At 39.1% G+C, this 23,953-nt stretch overlaps 1 long non-coding RNA gene across 1 annotated transcript in view; it reads right to left on the bottom strand.

Moving 5' to 3' along the window:
- The window catches only part of LOC133537802 (uncharacterized), a 190,622-nt gene that overhangs the window by 30,127 nt on the left and 136,542 nt on the right, over positions 1-23,953 (bottom strand). Inside the window, exons 6-7 of the long non-coding RNA XR_009802845.1 lie at positions 14,165-14,196; positions 11,807-11,950 (exon numbers count right to left, since the gene is read on the bottom strand). This is a non-coding gene — a long non-coding RNA (uncharacterized LOC133537802). The remainder of the gene's footprint in view (positions 1-11,806; positions 11,951-14,164; positions 14,197-23,953) is intronic.

Here is a 23,953-nt window from a genome sequence, read left to right as displayed (position 1 = left end):
GATTTTTTACTGTCAACCGAGTTTTGTTTTTTAATGATTTCTAAATTGGCCCTAGTGTGTGATTGTTGTTGAAAAAAGGTTGAGACTGTAACTGAGTGTGTAGCCCCAATTGTTTCTCCTCATTGGCAAAATTGTCTCTGTCTGATTCCTTGCTTCTTGTCTTGTTTAATAGATCGTTCTGTGTTGGAACCTGACATGCAAGAACGATTTTTTACTGTCAACCGAGTTTTGTTTTTTAATGATTTCTAAATTGGCCCTAGTGTGTGATTGTTGTTGAAAAAAGGTTGAGACTGTAACTGAGTGTGCAGCCCCAATTGTTTCTCCTCATTGGCAAAATTGTCTGTCTGATTCCTTGCTTCTTGTCTTGTTTAATAGATCGTTCTGTGTTGGAACCTGACATGCAAGAACGATTTTTTACTGTCAACCGAGTTTTGTTTTTTAATGATTTCTAAGTTGGCCCTAGTGTGTGATTGTTGTTGAAAAAAGGTTGAGACTGTAACTGAGTGTGCAGCCCCAATTGTTTCTCCTCATTGGCAAAATTGTCTGTCTGATTCCTTGCTTCTTGTCTTGTTTAATAGATCGTTCTGTGTTGGAACCTGACATGCAAGAACGATTTTTTACTGTCAACCGAGTTTTGTTTTTTAATGATTTCTAAGTTGGCCCTAGTGTGTGATTGTTGTTGAAAAAAGGTTGAGACTGTAACTGAGTGTGCAGCCCCAATTGTTTCTCCTCATTGGCAGAATTGTCTCTGTCTGATTCCTTGCTTCTTGTCTTGTTTAATAGATAGTTCTGTGTTGGAACCTGACATGCAAGAACGATTTTTTACTGTCAACCGAGTTTTGTTTTTTAATGATTTCTAAATTGGCCCTAGTGTGTGATTGTTGTTGAAAAAAAGGTTGAGACTGTAACTGAGTGTGCAGCCCCAATTGTTTCTCCTCATTGGCAAAATTGTCTCTGTCTGATTCCTTGCTTCTTGTCTCGTTTAATAGATCGTTCTGTGTTGGAACCTGACATGCAAGAACGATTTTTTACTGTCAACCGAGTTTTGTTTTTTAATGATTTCTAAGTTGGCCCTAGTGTGTGATTGTTGTTGAAAAAAGGTTGAGACTGTAACTGAGTGTGCAGCCCCAATTGTTTCTCCTCATTGGCGAAATTGTCTCTGTCTGATTCCTTGCTTCTTGTCTCGTTTAATAGATCGTTTTGTGTTGGAACCTGACATGCAAGAACCATTTTTTACTGTCAATCGAGCTTTGTTTTTTAATGATTTCTAAATTGGCCCTAGTGTGTGATTGTTGTTGAAAAAAGGTTGAGACTGTAACTGAGTGTGCAGCCCCAATTGTTTCTCCTCATTGGCAAAATTGTCTCTGTCTGATTCCTTGCTTCTTGTCTCGTTTAATAGATCGTTCTGTGTTGGAACCTGACATGCAAGAACGATTTTTTACTGTCAACCGAGTTTTGTTTTTTAATGATTTCTAAATTGGCCCTAGTGTGTGATTGTTGTTGAAAAAAGGTTGAGACTGTAACTGAGTGTGCAGCCCCAATTGTTTCTCCTCATTGGCAAAATTGTCTCTGTCTGATTCCTTGCTTCTTGTCGTGTTTAATAGATCGTTCTGTGTTGGAACCTGACATGCAAGAACGATTTTTTACTGTCAACCGAGTTTTGTTTTTTAATGATTTCTAAATTGGCCCTAGTGTGTGATTGTTGTTGAAAAAAGGTTGAGACTGTAACTGAGTGTGCAGCCCCAATTGTTTCTCCTCATTGGCAAAATTGTCTCTGTCTGATTCCTTGCTTCTTGTCTTGTTTAATAGATCGTTCTGTGTTGGAACCTGACATGCAAGAACGATTTTTTACTGTCAACCGAGTTTTGTTTTTTAATGATTTCTAAGTTGGCCCTAGTGTGTGATTGTTGTTGAAAAAAGGTTGAGACTGTAACTGAGTGTGTAGCCCCAATTGTTTCTCCTCATTGGCAAAATTGTCTCTGTCTGATTCCTTGCTTCTTGTCTCGTTTAATAGATTGTTCTGTGTTGGAACCTGACATGCAAGAACGATTTTTTACTGTCAACCGAGTTTTGTTTTTTAATGATTTCTAAATTGGCCCTAGTGTGTGATTGTTGTTGAAAAAAGGTTGAGACTGTAACTGAGTGTGCAGCCCCAATTGTTTCTCCTCATTGGCAAAATTGTCTCTGTCTGATTCCTTGCTTCTTATCTCGTTTAATAGATCGTTCTGTGTTGGAACCTGACATGCAAGAACGATTTTTTACTGTCAACCGAGTTTTGTTTTTTAATGATTTCTAAATTGGCCCTAGTGTGTGATTGTTGTTGAAAAAAGGTTGAGACTGTAACTGAGTGTGCAGCCCCAATTGTTTCTCCTCATTGTTAAAATTGTCTCTGTCTGATTCCTTGCTTCTTGTCTCGTTTAATAGATCGTTCTGTGTTGGAACCTGACATGCAAGAACGATATTTTACTGTCAACCGAGCTTTGTTTTTTAATGATTTCTAAATTGGCCCTAGTGTGTGATTGTTGTTGAAAAAAAGGTTGAGACTGTAACTGAGTGTGCAGCCCCAATTGTTTCTCCTCATTGGCAAAATTGTCTCTGTCTGATTCCTTGCTTCTTATCTCGTTTAATAGATCGTTCTGTGTTGGAACCTGACATGCAAGAACGATTTTTTACTGTCAACCGAGTTTTGTTTTTTAATGATTTCTAAATTGGCCCTAGTGTGTGATTGTTGTTGAAAAAAGGTTGAGACTGTAACTGAGTGTGCAGCCCCAATTGTTTCTCCTCATTGGCAAAATTTTCTGTCTGATTCCTTGCTTCTTGTCTTGTTTAATAGATCGTTCTGTGTTGGAACCTGACATGCAAGAACGATATTTTACTGTCAACCGAGTTTTGTTTTTTAATGATTTCTAAATTGGCCCTAGTGTGTGATTGTTGTTGAAAAAAAGGTTGAGACTGTAACTGAGTGTGCAGCCCCAATTGTTTCTCCTCATTGGCAAAATTGTCTCTGTCTGATTCCTTGCTTCTTGTCTCGTTTAATAGATCGTTCTGTGTTGGAACCTGACATGCAAGAACGATTTTTTACTGTCAACCGAGTTTTGTTTTTTAATGATTTCTAAATTGGCCGTAGTGTGTGATTGTTGTTGAAAAAAGGTTGGGACTGTAACTGAGTGTGCAGCCCCAATTGTTTCTCCTCATTGGCAAAATTGTCTGTCTGATTCCTTGCTTCTTGTCTTGTTTAATAGATCGTTCTGTGTTGGAACCTGACATGCAAAAACGATTTTTTACTGTCAACCGAGTTTTGTTTTTTAATGATTTCTAAGTTGGCCCTAGTGTGTGATTGTTGTTGAAAAAAGGTTGAGACTGTAACTGAGTTAGTAGCCCCAATTGTTTCTCTTCATTGGCAAAATTGTCTCTGTCTGATTCCTTGCTTCTTGTCTCGTTTAATAGATCGTTCTGTGTTGGAACCTGACATGCAAGAACGATTTTTTACTGTCAACCGAGTTTTGTTTTTTAATGATTTCTAAATTGGCCCTAGTGTGTGATTGTTGTTGAAAAAAGGTTGAGACTGTAACTGAGTGTGCAGCCCCAATTGTTTCTCCTCATTGGCAAAATTGTCTCTGTCTGATTCCTTGCTTCTTGTCTTGTTTAATAGATAGTTCTGTGTTGGAACCTGACATGCAAGAACGATTTTTTACTGTCAACCGAGTTTTGTTTTTTAATGATTTCTAGATTGGCCCTAGTGTGTGATTGTTGTTGAAAAAAAGGTTGAGACTGTAACTGAGTGTGCAGCCCCAATTGTTTCTCCTCATTGGCAAAATTGTCTCTGTCTGATTCCTTGCTTCTTGTCTCGTTTAATAGATCGTTCTGTGTTGGAACCTGACATGCATGAACGATTTTTTACTGTCAACCGAGTTTTGTTTTTTAATAATTTCTAAACTGGCCCTAGTGTGTGATTGTTGTTGAAAAAATGTTGAGACTGTAACTGAGTGTGCAGCCCCAATTGTTTCTCCTCATTGGCAAAATTGTCTCTGTCTGATTCCTTGCTTCTTGTCTCGTTTAATAGATTGTTCTGTGTTGGAACCTGACATGCAAGAACGATTTTTTACTGTCAACCGAGTTTTGTTTTTTAATGATTTCTAAATTGGCCCTAGTGTGTGATTGTTGTTGAAAAAAGGTTGAGACTGTAACTGAGTGTGCAGCCCCAATTGTTTCTCCTCATTGTTAAAATTGTCTCTGTCTGATTCCTTGCTTCTTGTCTCGTTTAATAGATCGTTCTGTGTTGGAACCTGACATGCAAGAACGATATTTTACTGTCAACCGAGTTTTGTTTTTTAATGATTTCTAAATTGGCCCTAGTGTGTGATTGTTGATGAAAAAAAGGTTGAGACTGTAACTGAGTGTGCAGCCCCAATTGTTTCTCCTCATTGGCAAAATTGTCTCTGTCTGATTCCTTGCTTCTTGTCTCGTTTAATAGATCGTTCTGTGTTGGAACCTGACATGCATGAACGATTTTTTACTGTCAACCGAGTTTTGTTTTTTAATGATTTCTAAATTGGCCCTAGTGTGTGATTGTTGTTGAAAAAAAGGTTGAGACTGTAACTGAGTGTGCAGCCCCAATTGTTTCTCCTCATTGGCAAAATTGTCTCTGTCTGATTCCTTGCTTTTTGTCTCGTTTAATAGATCGTTCTGTGTTGGAACCTGACATGCATGAACGATTTTTTACTGTCAACCGAGTTTTGTTTTTTAATGATTTCTAAATTGGCCCTAGTGTGTGATTGTTGTTGAAAAAAGGTTGAGACTGTAACTGAGTGTGCAGCCCCAATTGTTTCTCCTCATTGGCAAAATTGTCTGTCTGATTCCTTGCTTCTTGTCTTGTTTAATAGATCGTTCTGTGTTGGAACCTGACATGCAAGAACGATTTTTTACTGTCAACCGAGTTTTGTTTTTTAATGATTTCTAAGTTGGCCCTAGTGTGTGATTGTTGTTGAAAAAAGGTTGAGACTGTAACTGAGTGTGTAGCCCCAATTGTTTCTCTTCATTGGCAAAATTGTCTCTGTCTGATTCCTTGCTTCTTGTCTCGTTTAATAGACCGTTCTGTGTTGGAACCTGACATGCAAGAACGATTTTTTACTGTCAACCGAGTTTTGTTTTTTAATGATTTCTAAATTGGCCCTAGTGTGTGATTGTTGTTGAAAAAAGGTTGAGACTGTAACTGAGTGTGCAGCCCCAATTGTTTCTCCTCATTGGCAAAATTGTCTCTGTCTGATTCCTTGCTTCTTGTCTTGTTTAATAGATAGTTCTGTGTTGGAACCTGACATGCAAGAACGATTTTTTACTGTCAACCGAGTTTTGTTTTTTAATGATTTCTAAATTGGCCCTAGTGTGTGATTGTTGTTGAAAAAAAGGTTGAGACTGTAACTGAGTGTGCAGCCCCAATTGTTTCTCCTCATTGGCAAAATTGTCTCTGTCTGATTCCTTGCTTCTTGTCTCGTTTAATAGATCGCACTGTGTTGGAACCTGACATGCATGAACGATTTTTTACTGTCAACCGAGTTTTGTTTTTTAATGATTTCTAAATTGGCCCTAGTGTGTGATTGTTGTTGAAAAAATGTTGAGACTGTAACTGAGTGTGCAGCCCCAATTGTTTCTCCTCATTGGCAAAATTGTCTCTGTCTGATTCCTTGCTTCTTGTCTCGTTTAATAGATTGTTCTGTGTTGGAACCTGACATGCAAGAACGATTTTTTACTGTCAACCGAGTTTTGTTTTTTAATGATTTCTAAATTGGCCCTAGTGTGTGATTGTTGTTGAAAAAAGGTTGGGACTGTAACTGAGTGTGCAGCCCCAATTGTTTCTCCTCATTGGCAAAATTGTCTCTGTCTGATTCCTTGCTTCTTGTCTCGTTTAATAGATCGTTCTGTGTTGGAACCTGACATGCAAGAACGATTTTTTACCGTCAACCGAGTTTTGTTTTTTAATGATTTCTAAATTGGCCGTAGTGTGTGATTGTTGTTGAAAAAAGTTTGGGACTGTAACTGAGTGTGCAGCCCCAATTGTTTCTCCTCATTGGCAAAATTGTCTGTCTGATTCCTTGCTTCTTGTCTTGTTTAATAGATCGTTCTGTGTTGGAACCTGACATGCAAGAACGATTTTTTACTGTCAACCGAGTTTTGTTTTTTAATGATTTCTAAGTTGGCCCTAGTGTGTGATTGTTGTTGAAAAAAGGTTGAGACTGTAACTGAGTGTGTAGCCCCAATTGTTTCTCTTCATTGGCAAAATTGTCTCTGTCTGATTCCTTGCTTCTTGTCTCGTTTAATAGACCGTTCTGTGTTGGAACCTGACATGCAAGAACGATTTTTTACTGTCAACCGGGTTTTGTTTTTTAATGATTTCTAAATTGGCCCTAGTGTGTGATTGTTGTTGAAAAAAGGTTGAGACTGTAACTGAGTGTGCAGCCCCAATTGTTTCTCCTCATTGGCAAAATTGTCTCTGTCTGATTCCTTGCTTCTTGTCTCGTTTAATAGATCGTTCTGTGTTGGAACCTGACATGCATGAACGATTTTTTACTGTCAACCGAGTTTTGTTTTTTAATGATTTCTAAATTGGCCCTAGTGTGTGATTGTTGTTGAAAAAATGTTGAGACTGTAACTGAGTGTGCAGCCCCAATTGTTTCTCCTCATTGGCAAAATTGTCTCTGTCTGATTCCTTGCTTCTTGTCTTGTTTAATAGATCGTTCTGTGTTGGAACCTGACATGCAAGAACGATTTTTTACTGTCAACCGAGCTTTGTTTTTTAATGATTTCTAAATTGGCCCTAGTGTGTGATTGTTGTTGAAAAAAGGTTGAGACTGTAACTGAGTGTGCAGCCCCAATTGTTTCTCCTCATTGGCAAAATTGTCTCTGTCTGATTCCTTGCTTCTTGTCTTGTTTAATAGATCGTTCTGTGTTGGAACCTGACATGCAAGAACGATTTTTTACTGTCAACCGAGTTTTGTTTTTTAATGATTTCTAAACTGGCCCTAGTGTGTGATTGTTGTTGAAAAAATGTTGAGACTGTAACTGAGTGTGCAGCCCCAATTGTTTCTCCTCATTGGCAAAATTGTCTCTGTCTGATTCCTTGCTTCTTGTCTCGTTTAATAGATTGTTCTGTGTTGGAACCTGACATGCAAGAACGATTTTTTACTGTCAACCGAGTTTTGTTTTTTAATGATTTCTAAATTGGCCCTAGTGTGTGATTGTTGTTGAAAAAAGGTTGAGACTGTAACTGAGTGTGCAGCCCCAATTGTTTCTCCTCATTGTTAAAATTGTCTCTGTCTGATTCCTTGCTTCTTGTCTCGTTTAATAGATCGTTCTGTGTTGGAACCTGACATGCAAGAACGATATTTTACTGTCAACCGAGCTTTGTTTTTTAATGATTTCTAAATTGGCCCTAGTGTGTGATTGTTGTTGAAAAAAAGGTTGAGACTGTAACTGAGTGTGCAGCCCCAATTGTTTCTCCTCATTGGCAAAATTGTCTCTGTCTGATTCCTTGCTTCTTATCTCGTTTAATAGATCGTTCTGTGTTGGAACCTGACATGCAAGAACGATTTTTTACTGTCAACCGAGTTTTGTTTTTTAATGATTTCTAAGTTGGCCCTAGTGTGTGATTGTTGTTGAAAAAAGGTTGAGACTGTAACTGAGTGTGTAGCCCCAATTGTTTCTCTTCATTGGCAAAATTGTCTCTGTCTGATTCCTTGCTTCTTGTCTCGTTTAATAGATCGTTCTGTGTTGGAACCCGACATGCAAGAACGATTTTTACTGTCAACCGAGTTTTGTTTTTTAATGATTTCTAAATTGGCCCTAGTGTGTGATTGTTGTTGAAAAAAGGTTGAGACTGTAACTGAGTGTGCAGCCCCAATTGTTTCTCCTCATTGGCAAAATTGTCTGTCTGATTCCTTGCTTCTTGTCTTGTTTAATAGATCGTTCTGTGTTGGAACCCGACATGCAAGAACGATTTTTACTGTCAACCGAGTTTTGTTTTTTAATGATTTCTAAATTGGCCCTAGTGTGTGATTGTTGTTGAAAAAAGGTTGAGACTGTAACTGAGTGTGCAGCCCCAATTGTTTCTCCTCATTGGCAAAATTGTCTGTCTGATTCCTTGCTTCTTGTCTTGTTTAATAGATCGTTCTGTGTTGGGACCTGACATGCATGAACGATTTTTTACTGTCAACCGAGTTTTGTTTTTTAATGATTTCTAAATTGGCCCTAGTGTGTGATTAGTGTTGAAAAAAGGTTGAGACTGTAACTGAGTGTGCAGCCCCAATTGTTTCTCCTCATTGGCAAAATTGTCTCTGTCTGATTCCTTGCTTCTTGTCTCGTTTAATAGATCGTTCTGTGTTGGGACCTGACATGCATGAACGATTTTTTACTGTCAACCGAGTTTTGTTTTTTAATGATTTCTAAGTTGGCCCTAGTGTGTGATTGTTGTTGAAAAAAGGTTGAGACTGTAACTGAGTGTGTAGCCCCAATTGTTTCTCTTCATTGGCAAAATTGTCTCTGTCTGATTCCTTGCTTCTTGTCTCGTTTAATAGACCGTTCTGTGTTAGAACCTGACATGCAAGAACGATTTTTTACTGTCAACCGAGTTTTGTTTTTTAATGATTTCTAAATTGGCCCTAGTGTGTGATTGTTGTTGAAAAAAGGTTGAGACTGTAACTGAGTGTGCAGCCCCAATTGTTTCTCCTCATTGGCAAAATTGTCTCTGTCTGATTCCTTGCTTCTTGTCTTGTTTAATAGATAGTTCTGTGTTGGAACCTGACATGCAAGAACGATTTTTTACTGTCAACCGAGTTTTGTTTTTTAATGATTTCTAAATTGGCCCTAGTGTGTGATTGTTGTTGAAAAAAAGGTTGAGACTGTAACTGAGTGTGCAGCCCCAATTGTTTCTCCTCATTGGCAAAATTGTCTCTGTCTGATTCCTTGCTTCTTGTCTTGTTTAATAGATCGTTCTGTGTTGGAACCTGACATGCAAGAACGATTTTTTACTGTCAACCGAGTTTTGTTTTTTAATGATTTCTAAATTGGCCCTAGTGTGTGATTGTTGTTGAAAAAAGGTTGGGACTGTAACTGAGTGTGCAGCCCCAATTGTTTCTCCTCATTGGCAAAATTGTCTCTGTCTGATTCCTTGCTTCTTGTCTCGTTTAATAGATCGTTCTGTGTTGGAACCTGACATGCATGAACGATTTTTTACTGTCAACCGAGTTTTGTTTTTTAATGATTTCTAAACTGGCCCTAGTGTGTGATTGTTGTTGAAAAAATGTTGAGACTGTAACTGAGTGTGCAGCCCCAATTGTTTCTCCTCATTGGCAAAATTGTCTCTGTCTGATTCCTTGCTTCTTGTCTCGTTTAGTAGATCGTTCTGTGTTGGAACCTGACATGCAAGAACGACTTTTTACTGTCAACCGAGCTTTGTTTTTTAATGATTTCTAAATTGGCCGTAGTGTGTGATTGTTGTTGAAAAAAGGTTGAGACTGTAACTGAGTGTGCAGCCCCAATTGTTTCTCCTCATTGGCAAAATTGTCTCTGTCTGATTCCTTGCTTCTTGTCTCGTTTAATAGATCGTTCTGTGTTGGAACCTGACATGCAAGAACGATTTTTTACTGTCAACCGAGTTTTGTTTTTTAATGATTTCTAAATTCGCCCTAGTGTGTGATTGTTGTTGAAAAAATGTTGAGACTGTAACTGAGTGTGCAGCCCCAATTGTTTCTCCTCATTGGCAAAATTGTCTCTGTCTGATTCCTTGCTTTTTGTCTCGTTTAATAGATCGTTCTGTGTTGGAACCTGACATGCATGAACGATTTTTTACTGTCAACCGAGTTTTGTTTTTTAATGATTTCTAAATTGGCCCTAGTGTGTGATTGTTGTTGAAAAAAGGTTGAGACTGTAACTGAGTGTGCAGCCCCAATTGTTTCTCCTCATTGGCAAAATTGTCTCTGTCTGATTCCTTGCTTCTTGTCTCGTTTAATAGATCGTTCTGTGTTGGAACCTGACATGCATGAACGATTTTTTACTGTCAACCGAGTTTTGTTTTTTAATGATTTCTAAATTGGCCCTAGTGTGTGATTGTTGTTGAAAAAAGGTTGAGACTGTAACTGAGTGTGCAGCCCCAATTGTTTCTCCTCATTGGCAAAATTGTCTCTGTCTGATTCCTTGCTTCTTGTCTCGTTTAATAGATCGTTCTGTGTTGGAACCTGACATGCAAGAACGATTTTTTACTGTCAACCGAGTTTTGTTTTTTAATGATTTCTAAGTTGGCCCTAGTGTGTGATTGTTGTTGAAAAAAAGGTTGAGACTGTAACTGAGTGTGCAGCCCCAATTGTTTCTCCTCATTGGCAAAATTGTCTCCGTCTGATTCCTTGTTTCTTGTCTTGTTTAATAGATCGTTCTGTGTTGGAACCTGACATGCAAGAACGATTTTTTACTGTCAACCGAGTTTTGTTTTTTAATGATTTCTAAATTGGCCCTAGTGTGTGATTGTTGTTGAAAAAAGGTTGAGACTGTAACTGAGTGTCCAGCCCCAATTGTTTCTCCTCATTGGCAAAATTGTCTCTGTCTGATTCCTTGCTTCTTGTCTCGTTTAATAGATCGTTCTGTGTTGGAACCTGACATGCAAGAACGATTTTTTACTGTCAACCGAGTTTTGTTTTTTAATGATTTCTAAATTGGCCCTAGTGTGTGATTAGTGTTGAAAAAAGGTTGAGACTGTAACTGAGTGTGCAGCCCCAATTGTTTCTCCTCATTGGCAAAATTGTCTCTGTCTGATTCCTTGCTTCTTGTCTCATTTAATAGATTGTTCTGTGTTGGAACCTGACATGCAAGAACGATTTTTTACTGTCAACCGAGTTTTGTTTTTTAATGATTTCTAAGTTGGCCCTAGTGTGTGATTGTTGTTGAAAAAAGGTTGAGACTGTAACTGAGTGTGCAGCCCCAATTGTTTCTCCTCATTGGCAAAATTGTCTCTGTCTGATTCCTTGCTTCTTGTCGTGTTTAATAGATCGTTCTGTGTTGGAACCTGACATGCAAGAACGATTTTTTACTGTCAACCGAGTTTTGTTTTTTAATGATTTCTAAATTGGCCCTAGTGTGTGATTGTTGTTGAAAAAAGGTTGAGACTGTAACTGAGTGTGCAGCCCCAATTGTTTCTCCTCATTGGCAAAATTGTCTCTGTCTGATTCCTTGCTTCTTGTCTTGTTTAATAGATAGTTCTGTGTTGGAACCTGACATGCAAGAACGATTTTTTACTGTCAACCGAGTTTTGTTTTTTAATGATTTCTAAATTGGCCCTAGTGTGTGATTGTTGTTGAAAAAAAGGTTGAGACTGTAACTGAGTGTGCAGCCCCAATTGTTTCTCCTCATTGGCAAAATTGTCTCTGTCTGATTCCTTGCTTCTTGTCTTGTTTAATAGATCGTTCTGTGTTGGAACCTGACATGCAAGAACGATTTTTTACTGTCAACCGAGTTTTGTTTTTTAATGATTTCTAAATTGGCCCTAGTGTGTGATTAGTGTTGAAAAAAGGTTGAGACTGTAACTGAGTGTGCAGCCCCAATTGTTTCTCCTCATTGGCAAAATTGTCTCTGTCTGATTCCTTGCTTCTTGTCTCGTTTAATAGATTGTTCTGTGTTGGAACCTGACATGCAAGAACGATTTTTTACTGTCAACCGAGTTTTGTTTTTTAATGATTTCTGCTGGCGGTTTGCCTCCGCATTTGAGAAATGTTCCTGGGCTCAAAAAAGGTTGAAAAATACTGCACTAGGCCACTGAGGAACGCACCTTAAATTGTGCTGTTTTTCCTAACGCAGGCTGCAAAAGCAGCATCTCCATCGACGCTGCCGCTGGGATCCTGTAGCACAAAGCTCTCAGCTGGCCGCGCCGGCGACACCGACACACACACGGGGAGGAGGAGGCCCCCGAACACTGGAATGAAAAGCGACATCAATTTTGGCACAGACATCCTCCGTCACACAGATTAGGCAGCCACAATGCGCCGGCTCCTTATCTCCGGCGGCAGGAGGAGGGCAGGCAGATCTGCACGGGATGGAAACATTCTCATGGACGTAATGGGCAAAATCAATTGTTGGCCTCCTCAATCAATGTGGCCCCCACTTTCACTGCTCAGCAGCTCACCAGTAATTGAAGTTATCCCGGGCCTGTAATGACCGTCTCAAGCACAACCATGACAAAGTTGATATCAGCGCGGACGCCAGCAGGGCGGAACGCGCCGCACTGGTGTGTGCACGCGCCCTCATAATCTGTGGGGGGTGACAAGGGGACGAGGGTGCGGGGCCCTTACCCGCGTGGTCCGTGCACGGGCCTCACCAGGTCCAACAGGGAAGAAGTACTTGATGATCTCCATTGTTGTTGTTGTTGTTATTGGGGGCGGCATAGCTCGGTTGGTAGAGGGTTCCAGGTTCGATCCCCGCTTTCACAAACCTGGTCACTGCCATTGTGTCCTTGGGCAAGACACTTTGCCCACCAGCTCCCAGTGCCACTCACACTGCTTTAAATGTACCATATTTCCTTGAATTGCCGCCGGGTATATAGTATACAGCTGCCTAGAATTTCCGCCGGGTCAAACTCGTCACGTCACGAGTGACACTTCACCTGTCATCATTTTCGAAATGGAGGAGGCTGATTTTAATAATTTGAAATCGCATAAAGGGAAGAAGATTAAGAAATATTCAGTAGGATTTAAGGTCCAAGCTATTAAATATGCTAAAAAGAACAGTAAGCAGCTATGTTTTATTAATATACCGTAGCTGCGTGTGTCAAATATGAGTCATTAAATGACTCCCGCCTCCTGGTGGTAGAGGGCGCTAGTGATCCTTCTTGCGACTACTCGGCTGCAGAAGAAGTGACAACAAGCAGCAATCGTTTATTTCTTCCTCTCGCTTGCACTTTTAACATGGAGGATTACATATCTAAAATCAAACAGTTTTCTAAACTGGACTTTCAATCGAAGCAGGAGGTAATAAAGGAAGATCTCCATCGAGACAGAGAGACTTTTAAAACTGAAGAAAGATAAGGAAGACTTCTATAAACAAGTTATCGATGCTTTTGATCAGAAGGAGCTGCGCATGGACTTCATTTATAAGTAAAGGTAAGACCATAATAACGTTTTTTTTTATTAAATGTGCTTTTCATGATGGTATCCTTACATCACACTCAAATTTATAAGTGCAGGCCTAAATTTACCGCATGCCTTTGGTAAACGCCGGAGTGAGAAGAGGTTTTGAATTAATTAGCGCCCCGGCAGCAATTCAAGGAAATACGGTAACTTAGATATTGGCTTTCACTATGTAAAAGCGCTCTTAGTCACTAGAGAAAAGCGCTATATAAATATAATTCACTTCACTTATTGTTGTTGGGAAGAGTGGATCGTGAGATTGACAGGCGGATCAGTGCGGCGTCTTCAGTAATGCGGACGGCGTATCGATCCGTTGTGGTGAAAAAAGAGCTGAGCCGGAAGGCAAATCTCTCAATTTACCGGTCCATCTACGTTCCCATCCTCACCTATGGTCATGAGCTTTGGGTTATGACCGAAAAGACAAGATCACGGGTAAATGAGTTTCCTCCGCCGTGTGGTGGGTCTCTCCCTTAGAGATCGGGTGAGAAGCTCTGCGATTCGAGAGGAACTCAAAGTAAAGCCGCTGCTCCTCCAGATAAGGTGGTTCGGGCATCTGGTCAGGATGCCACCTGAACGCCTCCCTAGGGCACGTACGACCGGTAGGAGAACACTTGGAAGACCCAGGACACGTTGGGAAGACTATGTCTCCTGGCTGGTCTGGGAACGCCTCAGGATCCCCCGGGAAGAGCTAGACGAAGTGGCTGGGGAGAGGGAAGTCTGGGCTTCCCTGCTTAAGCTGCTGCCCCCGCGACCCCACCTCGGATAAGCAGGAGAAGGTGGATGGATACCCCTATTGTTGTTTGTTTTTGTCTCTCTGTCTTATCCCCCTCTTGTCCCCATAATTTTTTCCTTTTCTATCCCCTCCTGCTCCGGCCCGGCTGCACAAAATGTTAATATAAATACATTTAATAAAGTCAAATAAAAAAAAAGGCAACAAGAGAAGTATTCTACACTTCTCTTTTGTAAAGTAAACATCTCCATCAGGGGTCTCAAACTCAATTTACCTGGGGGCCACTGGAGTCTTTGTGAGGCTTGCCTGCAAGAAAAGATAAAAAAATATAGATTTTTAAATGTCTATTTTTATTTTCAACACAAAATATAATCAAAATATAAATGAACAAAACGAGAATTAAGTAATTTGAAGCAATGTGAGTTAAACAATAATAAAAAAAAAACAAACGTTTGAATTGGTCCAGGTTATCGGGGACTGTTATTACTGACGGACAGGTGTCGCGGTGTGACTGCAGTCAGGCTCGTAAGAAAACCCTCGTCTCCATGGCAACGTTTCTGTCATTTTCCACTCATTTGCCGCTTTTCCACTAACGCAGAGGTAGGCAACCCAGAACGTTGAAAGAGCCATTTTGGACCCAAATACCCAAAATCGTCTCTGTCTGGAGCCAACGGGAGGGGGTGGAGTTGTCAGTTACGGTAGCACACTTAGCCCCAAACGGGCTAACATCACGACTAACGTGTTACACGTTTGATTTGCCCAGCGACTCTCTGTCAGAGTATCAGTGCTGGGGTCCAGTGTGCCACAGTTCAGTTTTGTATTGTTGCTCGGTCCTTCGGCGGAGTGCCTCGGAAGACCACTCGTCTCCCCGGCCTGGACTGTTTACAGCGGTGCCGGGGGAGGGAGGGAGAGAGAGAGACATACACATATATATGTATATATGTGTATGTGTATATATATATATATATATATATATATATATATATATATATATATATATATATATATTATAACTATATATATATATATATATATATACACAGTGGAGCAAAAAAGTATTTAGTCAGCCAGCGATTGTGCAAGTTCTCCCACTTCAAATGATGACAGAGGTCTGTAATTTTCATCATAGGTACACTTCAACTGTGAGAGACAGAATGTGAAAAAAAATCCAGGAATTCACAATGTAGGAATTTTAAAGAATTTATTTGTAAATTATGGTGGAAAATAAGTATTTGGTCAACCATTCAAAGCTCTCACTAATGGAAGGAGGTTTTGGCTCCAAATCTCACGATACATGGGAGAACGTCATGTGGTCAGATGAAACCAAAATAGAACTTTTTGGTACAAACTCATCTGGTCGTGTTTGGAGGAAGAAGAATACTGAGTTGCATCCCAAGAACACCACACCTACTGTGAAGCATGGGGGTGGAAACATCATGCTTTGGGGCTGTTTTTCTGCTAAGAGGACAGGACGATTGATCCGTGTTAAGGAAAGAATTCTTTCCTTAACACGGACGATTGATCCGTGTTAAGGAAAGAATTCTTTCCTTAACACGGATCAATCGTCCTGTCCTCTTAGCAGAAAAACAGCCCCAAAGCATGATGTTTCCACCCCCATGCTTCACAGTAGGTGTGGTGTTCTTGGGATGCAACTCAGTATTCTTCTTCCTCCAAACACGACCAGATGAGTTTGTACCAAAAAGTTCTATTTTGGTTTCATCTGACCACATGACGTTCTCCCAATCCTCTGCTGTATCATCCATGTATCAATTTTGGTATAAACTCAACTCGTGGTGTTTGGAGGAAGAAGAATACTGAGTTGCATCCCAAGAACACCATACCTACTGTGGAACATCTTTGGTAATTTTTCCTGATGAAGATTAATTTTAGAAAATTTTGATGACATGTTTTAAATAGGTTAAAATCCAATCTGCACTTTGTTAGAATATATAACAAATTGGACCAAGCTATATTTCTAACAAAGACAAATCATTATTTCTTCTAGATTTTCCAGAACAAAAATGTTAAAATAAATTCAACACTTTGAAATAAGATTTAAATTTGATTCTACAGATTTTCTAGATTTGCCAGAATATTTTTGGGGGGATTTTAATCATAATAAGTTCGAAGAAATATTTCACAAATATTCTTCATCGAAAAAACAAAAGCTAACATGAAGAATTAAATTAAAATGTATTTATTATACTTTACAATAGAAAAAAAAAATATTTACTTTAACATTGATTTAAATTGTCAGGAAAGAAGAGGAAGGAATTTAAAAGGTAAAAAGGTATATGTGTTTAAAAATCCTAAAATAATTTTCCAGGTTGATTTTTTTTCTCTAAAATTGTCTTTCTGAAAGTAAAAAAATAAATGAATTTATTTAAACAAGTGAAGACCAAGTCTTTAAAATATTTTCTTGGATTTTCCAATTCTATTTGAGTTTTGTCTCTCTTAGAATTAAAAATGTCGAGCAAAGCAAGACCAGCTTGCTAGTAAATAAATACAATTTAAAAAATAGAGGCAGCTCACTGGTAAGTGCTGCTATTTGAGCTATTTTTAGAACAGGCCAGCGGGCAACTCATCTGGTCCTTACGGGCGACCTGGTGCCCGCGGGCACCACGTTGGTGACCCCTGATGTAGACAAACTAGGGTGAGTTCAAAGACCGCCAAAAGTAGTCGGACAAAACAGCGCTCGCCAAATACTGGAATCAGTGAAGCATGTTTAATATAAACAGTGTGCTTTAGAACAATTAGGGAGGTTTGTGTCATGTTTGTCCTCCGACAGAAACCAAATTAAAACCAAAAAAATATGTTTTTTCCCCTCATCATTTCCATTTTTCATATATTTCTGAAAAAGCTCCAGAGGGCCACTAGGGCGGCGCTAAAGAGCCGTGGGTTGCCGACCCCTGCATTGGGTCAGGGGTGTCCAAAGTGCGGCCCGGGGGTCATTTTTTAACGACCCCACAGCACATTTTAAAAATTTTAAAATACAATTGAAAAAAATAAAAAAACATAAAAAGTGATATAAAAGCGCAAACATGTGAAATGTAAAAAGAAAATGTTGCAATGCTTTAATAACACAAAGCTGCCATGCAGGCTGTTTCTTTCTTTAAAACATAATAATGAATCAAAATCAATGTCATTTTGAATTATTGACTTATTCAAGGCTTCAATTACATCACATTAAATATTACACTTTGAGATATTTTTTGGGGAAAATGTTGCATGTTTTGTGTTCTGCCATATAAAAACTAAGCTGATTTTTTAAAGAAGGGCCTAAAACAAAAAAACAATACATAAACAACAATAAAACTTAAACTTGACGGATCTATCTGAGGTTGATCTTGAGATTATTGTGCTAAACGTAAACATTAAAAAACTTTATAATTTATGTGTGATTTTTTTAAGTGTCATAGCTAAAAAAATTATAATAAATCAAAATCCAAAATTAAGGCTCCAATTATGATATAATCTCAAATATTCCACCTAAAAAGTTATTAGGTGAAAATATTGCATTTTTGTTTTTTCAATTTTTTTTCCTAATGTTGATCTAGAGCATGGCTGTCAAACTCTGGCCCGCGGGCCAAATTTGGCCCACCGTGTAATTTAATTTGGCCCTTGAGGCAATATCAAATTAACATTAGAGCTGGCCCGCCGGTATTATAACACAGCATTCACCGCTAATACTCATACTTACCAACCCTCCCGATTTTCCTGGGAGATTCCCGAATTTCAGTACCCTTGCCGAAAATCACCCGGGGCAACCATTCTCCCGAATTTCTCTCGATTTCCACCCAAACAACATCATTGGGGACGTGCCTTAAAGGCACTGCATTCAAGGTCCTCTACAAACTGTCGTCCCGTCCGCTTTTTCTCCATACAAACATTGTGTCGGCCCAGTCACATACTATATGCGGACTTTACACACAAACAAGTGAATGCAATGCATACTTGGTCAACCGCCATACTGGTCACACTGAGGGTGGCCGTGTAAACAACTTTAACACTGTTACAAATATGTGCCACACTGAGAACCCACCCCAAACAAGAATGACAACCACATTTAGGGAGAACATCCACACCGTAACCCAACATAAACACAACAGAACAAATAAAGGCACTGCATTCAAGGTCCTCTACAAACTGTCGTCCCGTCCGCTTTTTCTCCATACAAACATTGTGTCGGCCCAGTCACATACTATATGCGGACTTTACACACAAACAAGTGAATGAAAGGCATACTTGGTCAACCGCCATACTGGTCACACTGAGGGTGGCCGTATAAACAACTTTAACACTGTTACAAATATGCGCCACACTGTGAACCCACCCCAAACAAGAATGACAACCACATTTAGGGAGAACATCCGCACCGTAACCCAACATAAACACAACAGAACAAATACCCAGAACCCCTTGCAGCACTAATTCTTCCGGGATGCTACAATATTTGAAAATCGATTTTGCATGTCACTATAAAGTTATATAAGCCTTGCTCGTTCAATATCAATCAATCAATCAATGTTTACTTATATAGCCCTAAATCACTAGTGTCTCAAAGGGCTGCACAAACCACTACGACATCCTCGGTAGGCCCACATAAGGGCAAGGAAAACTCACACCCAGTGGGACGTCGGTGACAATAATGACTATGAGAACCTTGGAGAGGAGGAAAGCAATGGATGTCGAGCGGGTCTAACATGATACTGTGAAAGTTCAATCCACAATGGATCCAACACAGTCGCGAGAGTCCAGTCCAAAGCAGATCCAACACAGCAGCGAGAGTCCCGTTCACAGCGGAGCCAGCAGGAAACCATCCCAAGCGGAGGCGGATCAGCAGCGCAGAGATGTCCCCAGCCGATACACGGGCGAGCAGTACATGGCCACCGGATCGGACCGGACCCCCTCCACAAGGGAGAGTGGGACATAGAAGAAAAAGAAAAGAAACGGCAGATCAACTGGTCTAAAAAGGGAGTCTATTTAAAGGCTGGAGTATACAAATGAGTTTTAAGGTGAGACTTAAATGCTTCTACTGAGGTGGCATCTCGAACTGTTACCGGGAGGGCATTCCAGAGTACTGGAGCCCGAAATGAAAACGCTCTATAGCCCGCAGACTTTTTTTGGGCTTTGGGAATCACTAATAATATTCAATGTAAACTTGTTTGTGTCCCTATTAAAAGGTTGATTTGTTCAACCTTGGCCCGCGGCTTTGTTCAGTTTAAAATTTTGGCCCACTCTGTATTTGAGTTTGACTCCCCTGATCTAGAGATTTAAAACTTGAATAATAATGAAAATAATAATACTGAATAATGACACATTTTATATATTTTTTGGACCAAAACCATTTGGGGTCCTCGGGATCATAACTGAGTGGAGGCCTAAGTGTAATATTTTTTATACATAAATTGTATTGGTTTTTAAAATAATAAATATAAAAAAGGCCCCCGCTTGCTTTGATTTTTCAGTGTGCGGCCCTCGGTGGAAAAAGTTTGGACACCCCTGCATTAGGTGAATAAGATGGGTCACTTGCATTCACACATCCAACTCTCCAGTGCTTTCCTTGATTAATTAGCAGCTTGTAGACTCATTTAGCGGGGTTTTTTTTTAGGCATTCTGGGAGGAGGGGAAAAAAAAAAAGAAAAAAAAAAGACTCCGCTGTCATAATTTGTCTCTCCATAGAGGTTTTCACAGCAGAACAATAAAAGCAAAAGGCCCAAGTTATAATTATACCTACAGATGACAGATGACAGTTAAAAACTTAATTTAGAGGAAAACCCTTTGACTGAGTTGCTCAGTAAGAAGAGGGATCCTTTGCTTTATAATGCTAATTACTCTGCCATTTATTATTCTATCAGCACATGCAATTAAAGGAGTGCATGGAGGACACGCCTGATAATAAAATGTGCTGAGACTGAATGCTAATGAACCTCCGAGTCTTGTGCTCAACTTCCTCTTCACTTTTTTTTTTTTTCTTTTCTTGGCGCTCTCCTGACAGCCACTGAAGGGGATGACTAAACGCTGCCGGCTGCTGAGTGTCCACCCACGTCTTTATTCCCACCAGGCCGCTCAAAACAAACAAGGAAGCCATTATGCAACAATCGCATGAAAATCAACTAAGAACCGGCGCTCCGGTGACCAAACACTGACTTTAAAGGACTACTGAAATTTGATTTTCCTATTTAAACGGGGATAGCAGGTCCATGCTATGTGTCATACTTCATCATTTCGCCATATTTTTGCTGAAAGGATTTAGTAGAGAACATCGAGGATAAAGTTCACAACTTTTGGTTGCTAATAAAAAAGCCTTGCCTGTACCGGAAGTAGCAGACAATGTGCACGTGACATCACGGGTTGTGGAGCTCCTCACATCTGAACATTGTTTACAATCATGGCCACCAGCAGCCAGAGCGATTCGGACCGAGAAAGCGACCATTTCCCCATTAATTTGAGCGAGGATGAAATAGATAGATAGATAGTACTTTATTGATTCCTTCAGGAAAATTAAAATTCCAGCAGCAGTGTACATAGTTGAGATCAATTTAAATAAAAGTAAAACGTAAATAATGGGGGTTTAAATGGAAACAAAATAGATAAATATTAAAATAAGAATAACAACTAAAAAACAAAAATGGGAATAAAAATATAACAGTAAAATAAGAATATAACAAGACAAAGTAGGCAGTAGTGACCATGTTATGAAAACGTATTGCACTGTTATTGTTATTGAAATATTCGTGGATGAGGAAAGTGAGAGTGAAGGACTAGAAAAAGAAAAAAAAAGGCCTATACAGTGGGAGTGATTCAGATGTTATTAGAAAAATTTACTAGGATCATACTGGAAAATGCCTTATCTGTTTATTGTGTTACTAATGTTTTAGTGCATGGGTATCAAACTCTGCCCCGAGGGCCAAATTTGGCCCGCCGTGTAATTTAATTTGGCCCTTGAGGCAATATCAAATTAACATTAGAGCTGGCCCGCCGCTGTAACACCACATTCACCGCTAATACTCATACTCATCAACCCTCCCAATTTACCCGGGAGACTCCCAAATTTCAGTGCCCCGCCCGAATTTCCACCCGGACAATAATATTGGGTGCGGGCCGTAAAAGCACTGCTTTTGCTGTCCCTACATGTCGCCACGTCTGCTTTTCTTCCATACAAACAGCGTGCCGGCCCACTCACATAATATATGCGGCTCATACACACACACAAGTGTATGCAAGGCATACTTGGTCAACAGCCATACAGGTCACACTGAGGGTGGCCGTATAAACAAGTTTAACACTGTTACAAATATGCGCCACACTGTGAACCCACAGCAAACAAGAATGACAAACACGTTTCGGCAGCACATCCGCACCGTAACACAACCGGACAAATACCCAGAACTCCTTGCATCACTAACTGTTCCGGGACGCTACAATATACACCCCCGCTACCACCAAACCCCGCCCCAACTCAAACTCGCCGCCGAAAAAAGGCATTATATTTGTGTTTTTATTTTATTTGATATGCCATTGATATTTTTTTATTATTATTATTTTAAACTGGATTTTGCATGTCACTATAAAGTTATATAAGCCTTGCTTGGTCAATATTCAATGCAAAACTTGTTTGGGTCCCTATTAAAAGGTTCATTTGTTCAACCTCGCCCCACGGCTTTGTTCAGTTTTACATTTTGTCCCACTCTGTATTTGAGTTTGACACCGACGTCCCACTGGGTGTGAGTTTTCCTTGCCCTTATGTGGGCCTACCGAGGATGTCGTAGTGGTTTGTGTTGTGGTTTGTGCAGCCCTTTGAGACACTAGTGATTTAGGGCTATATAAGCAAACATTGATTGATTGATTGATCATCTAATTAGTTACTAAGGTAATGTAATTTGTTACTATGTTCATCTAATGAGTTACTATGCTCATCTAATGAGTTACTAAGGTAATGTAATGAGTTACTATGGTCATGTAAGTAGTTACTATGGTCATGTAATGAGTTACTATGGTGATGTAAGTAGTTACTATGGTCATGTAATGAGTTACTCTGGTCATGTAAGTAGTTACTATGGTCATGTAAGTAGTTACTATGGTCATGTAATGAGTTACTATGGTCATGTAATGAGTTACTATGGTCATGTAAGTAGTTACTATGGTGATGTAAGTAGTTACTATGGTCATGTAAGTAGTTACTATGGTCATGTAAGTAGTTACTATGGTGATGTAAGTAGTTACTATGGTCATGTAATGAGTTACTATGGTCATGTAATGAGTTACTATGGTCATGTAAGTAGTTACTATGGTGATGTAAGTAGTTACTATGGTCATGTAATGAGTTACTATGGTCATGTAAGTAGTTACTATGGTGATGTAAGTAGTTACTATGGTCATGTAAGTAGTTACTATGGTCATGTAAGTAGTTACTATGGTGATGTAATTAGTTACTATGGTCATGTAATGAGTTACTATGGTCATGTAATGAGTTACTATGGTCATGTAAGTAGTTACTATGGTGATGTAAGTAGTTACTATGGTCATGTAAGTAGTTACTATGGTCATGTAAGTAGTTACTATGGTCATGTAAGTAGTTACTATGGTCATGTAAGTAGTTACTATGGTGATGTAAGTAGTTACTATGGTCATGTAATGAGTTACTATGGTCATGTAATTAGTTACTATGGTCATGTAATGAGTTACTATGGTCATGTAAGTAGTTACTATGGTCATGTAAGTAGTTACTATGGTGATGTAAGTAGTTACTATGGTGATGTAAGTAGTTACTATGGTGATGTAAGTAGTTACTATGGTGATGTAAGTAGTTACTATGGTGATGTAAGTAGTTACTATGGTGATGTAAGTAGTTACTATGGTCATGTAAGTAGTTACTATGGTGATGTAATTAGTTACCATGGTCATGTAATTAGTTACTATGGTCATGTAAGTAGTTACTATGGTGATGTAAGTAGTTACTATGGTCATGTAATTAGTTACTATGGTCATGTAATTAGTTACTATGGTCATGTAATGAGTTACTATGGTCATGTAAGTAGTTACTATGGTCATGTAAGTAGTTACTATGGTGATGTAAGTAGTTACTATGGTGATGTAAGTAGTTACTATGGTGATGTAAGTAGTTACTATGGTGATGTAAGTAGTTACTATGGTGATGTAAGTAGTTACTATGGTGATGTAAGTAGTTACTATGGTCATGTAAGTAGTTACTATGGTGATGTAAGTAGTTACTATGGTCATGTAAGTAGTTACTATGGTCATGTAAGTAGTTACTATGGTCATGTAAGTAGTTACTATGGTCATGTAAGTAGTTACTATGGTGATGTAAGTAGTTACTATGGTCATGTAATGAGTTACTATGGTCATGTAATGAGTTACTATGGTCATGTAATGAGTTACTATGGTCATGTAAGTAGTTACTATGGTGATGTAAGTAGTTACTATGGTGATGTAAGTAGTTACTATGGTGATGTAAGTAGTTACTATGGTGATGTAAGTAGTTACTATGGTGATGTAAGTAGTTACTATGGTCATGTAAGTAGTTACTATGGTGATGTAAGTAGTTACTATGGTCATGTAAGTAGTTACTATGGTGATGTAAGTAGTTACTATGGTCATGTAAGTAGTTACTATGGTCATGTAAGTAGTTACTATGATCATGTAAGTAGTTACTATGGTGATGTAAGTAGTTACTATGGTCATATAAGTAGTTACTATGGTGATGTAAGTAGTTACTATGGTCATGTAAGTAGTTACTATGGTCATGTAAGTAGTTACTATGGTGATGTAAGTAGTTACTATGGTCATGTAAGTAGTTACTATGGTCATGTAAGTAGTTACTATGGTCATGTAAGTAGTTACTATGGTCATGTAAGTAGTTACTATGGTAATGTAAGTAGTTACTATAGTCATGTAAGTAGTTACTATGGTCATGTAAGTAGTTACTATGGTGATGTAAGTAGTTACTATGGTCATGTAAGTAGTTACTATGGTGATGTAAGTAGTTACTATGGTCATGTAAGTAGTTACTATGGTCATGTAAGTAGTTACTATGGTGATG

The sequence above is a fragment of the Nerophis ophidion genome, linkage group LG19, assembly GCF_033978795.1.
Source record: "Nerophis ophidion isolate RoL-2023_Sa linkage group LG19, RoL_Noph_v1.0, whole genome shotgun sequence".
Lineage (NCBI taxonomy): Eukaryota > Metazoa > Chordata > Actinopteri > Syngnathiformes > Syngnathidae > Nerophis > Nerophis ophidion.
Note: the sequence above shows the minus strand (reverse complement) of the source record. Positions and strands in the feature narration are given on the sequence as shown.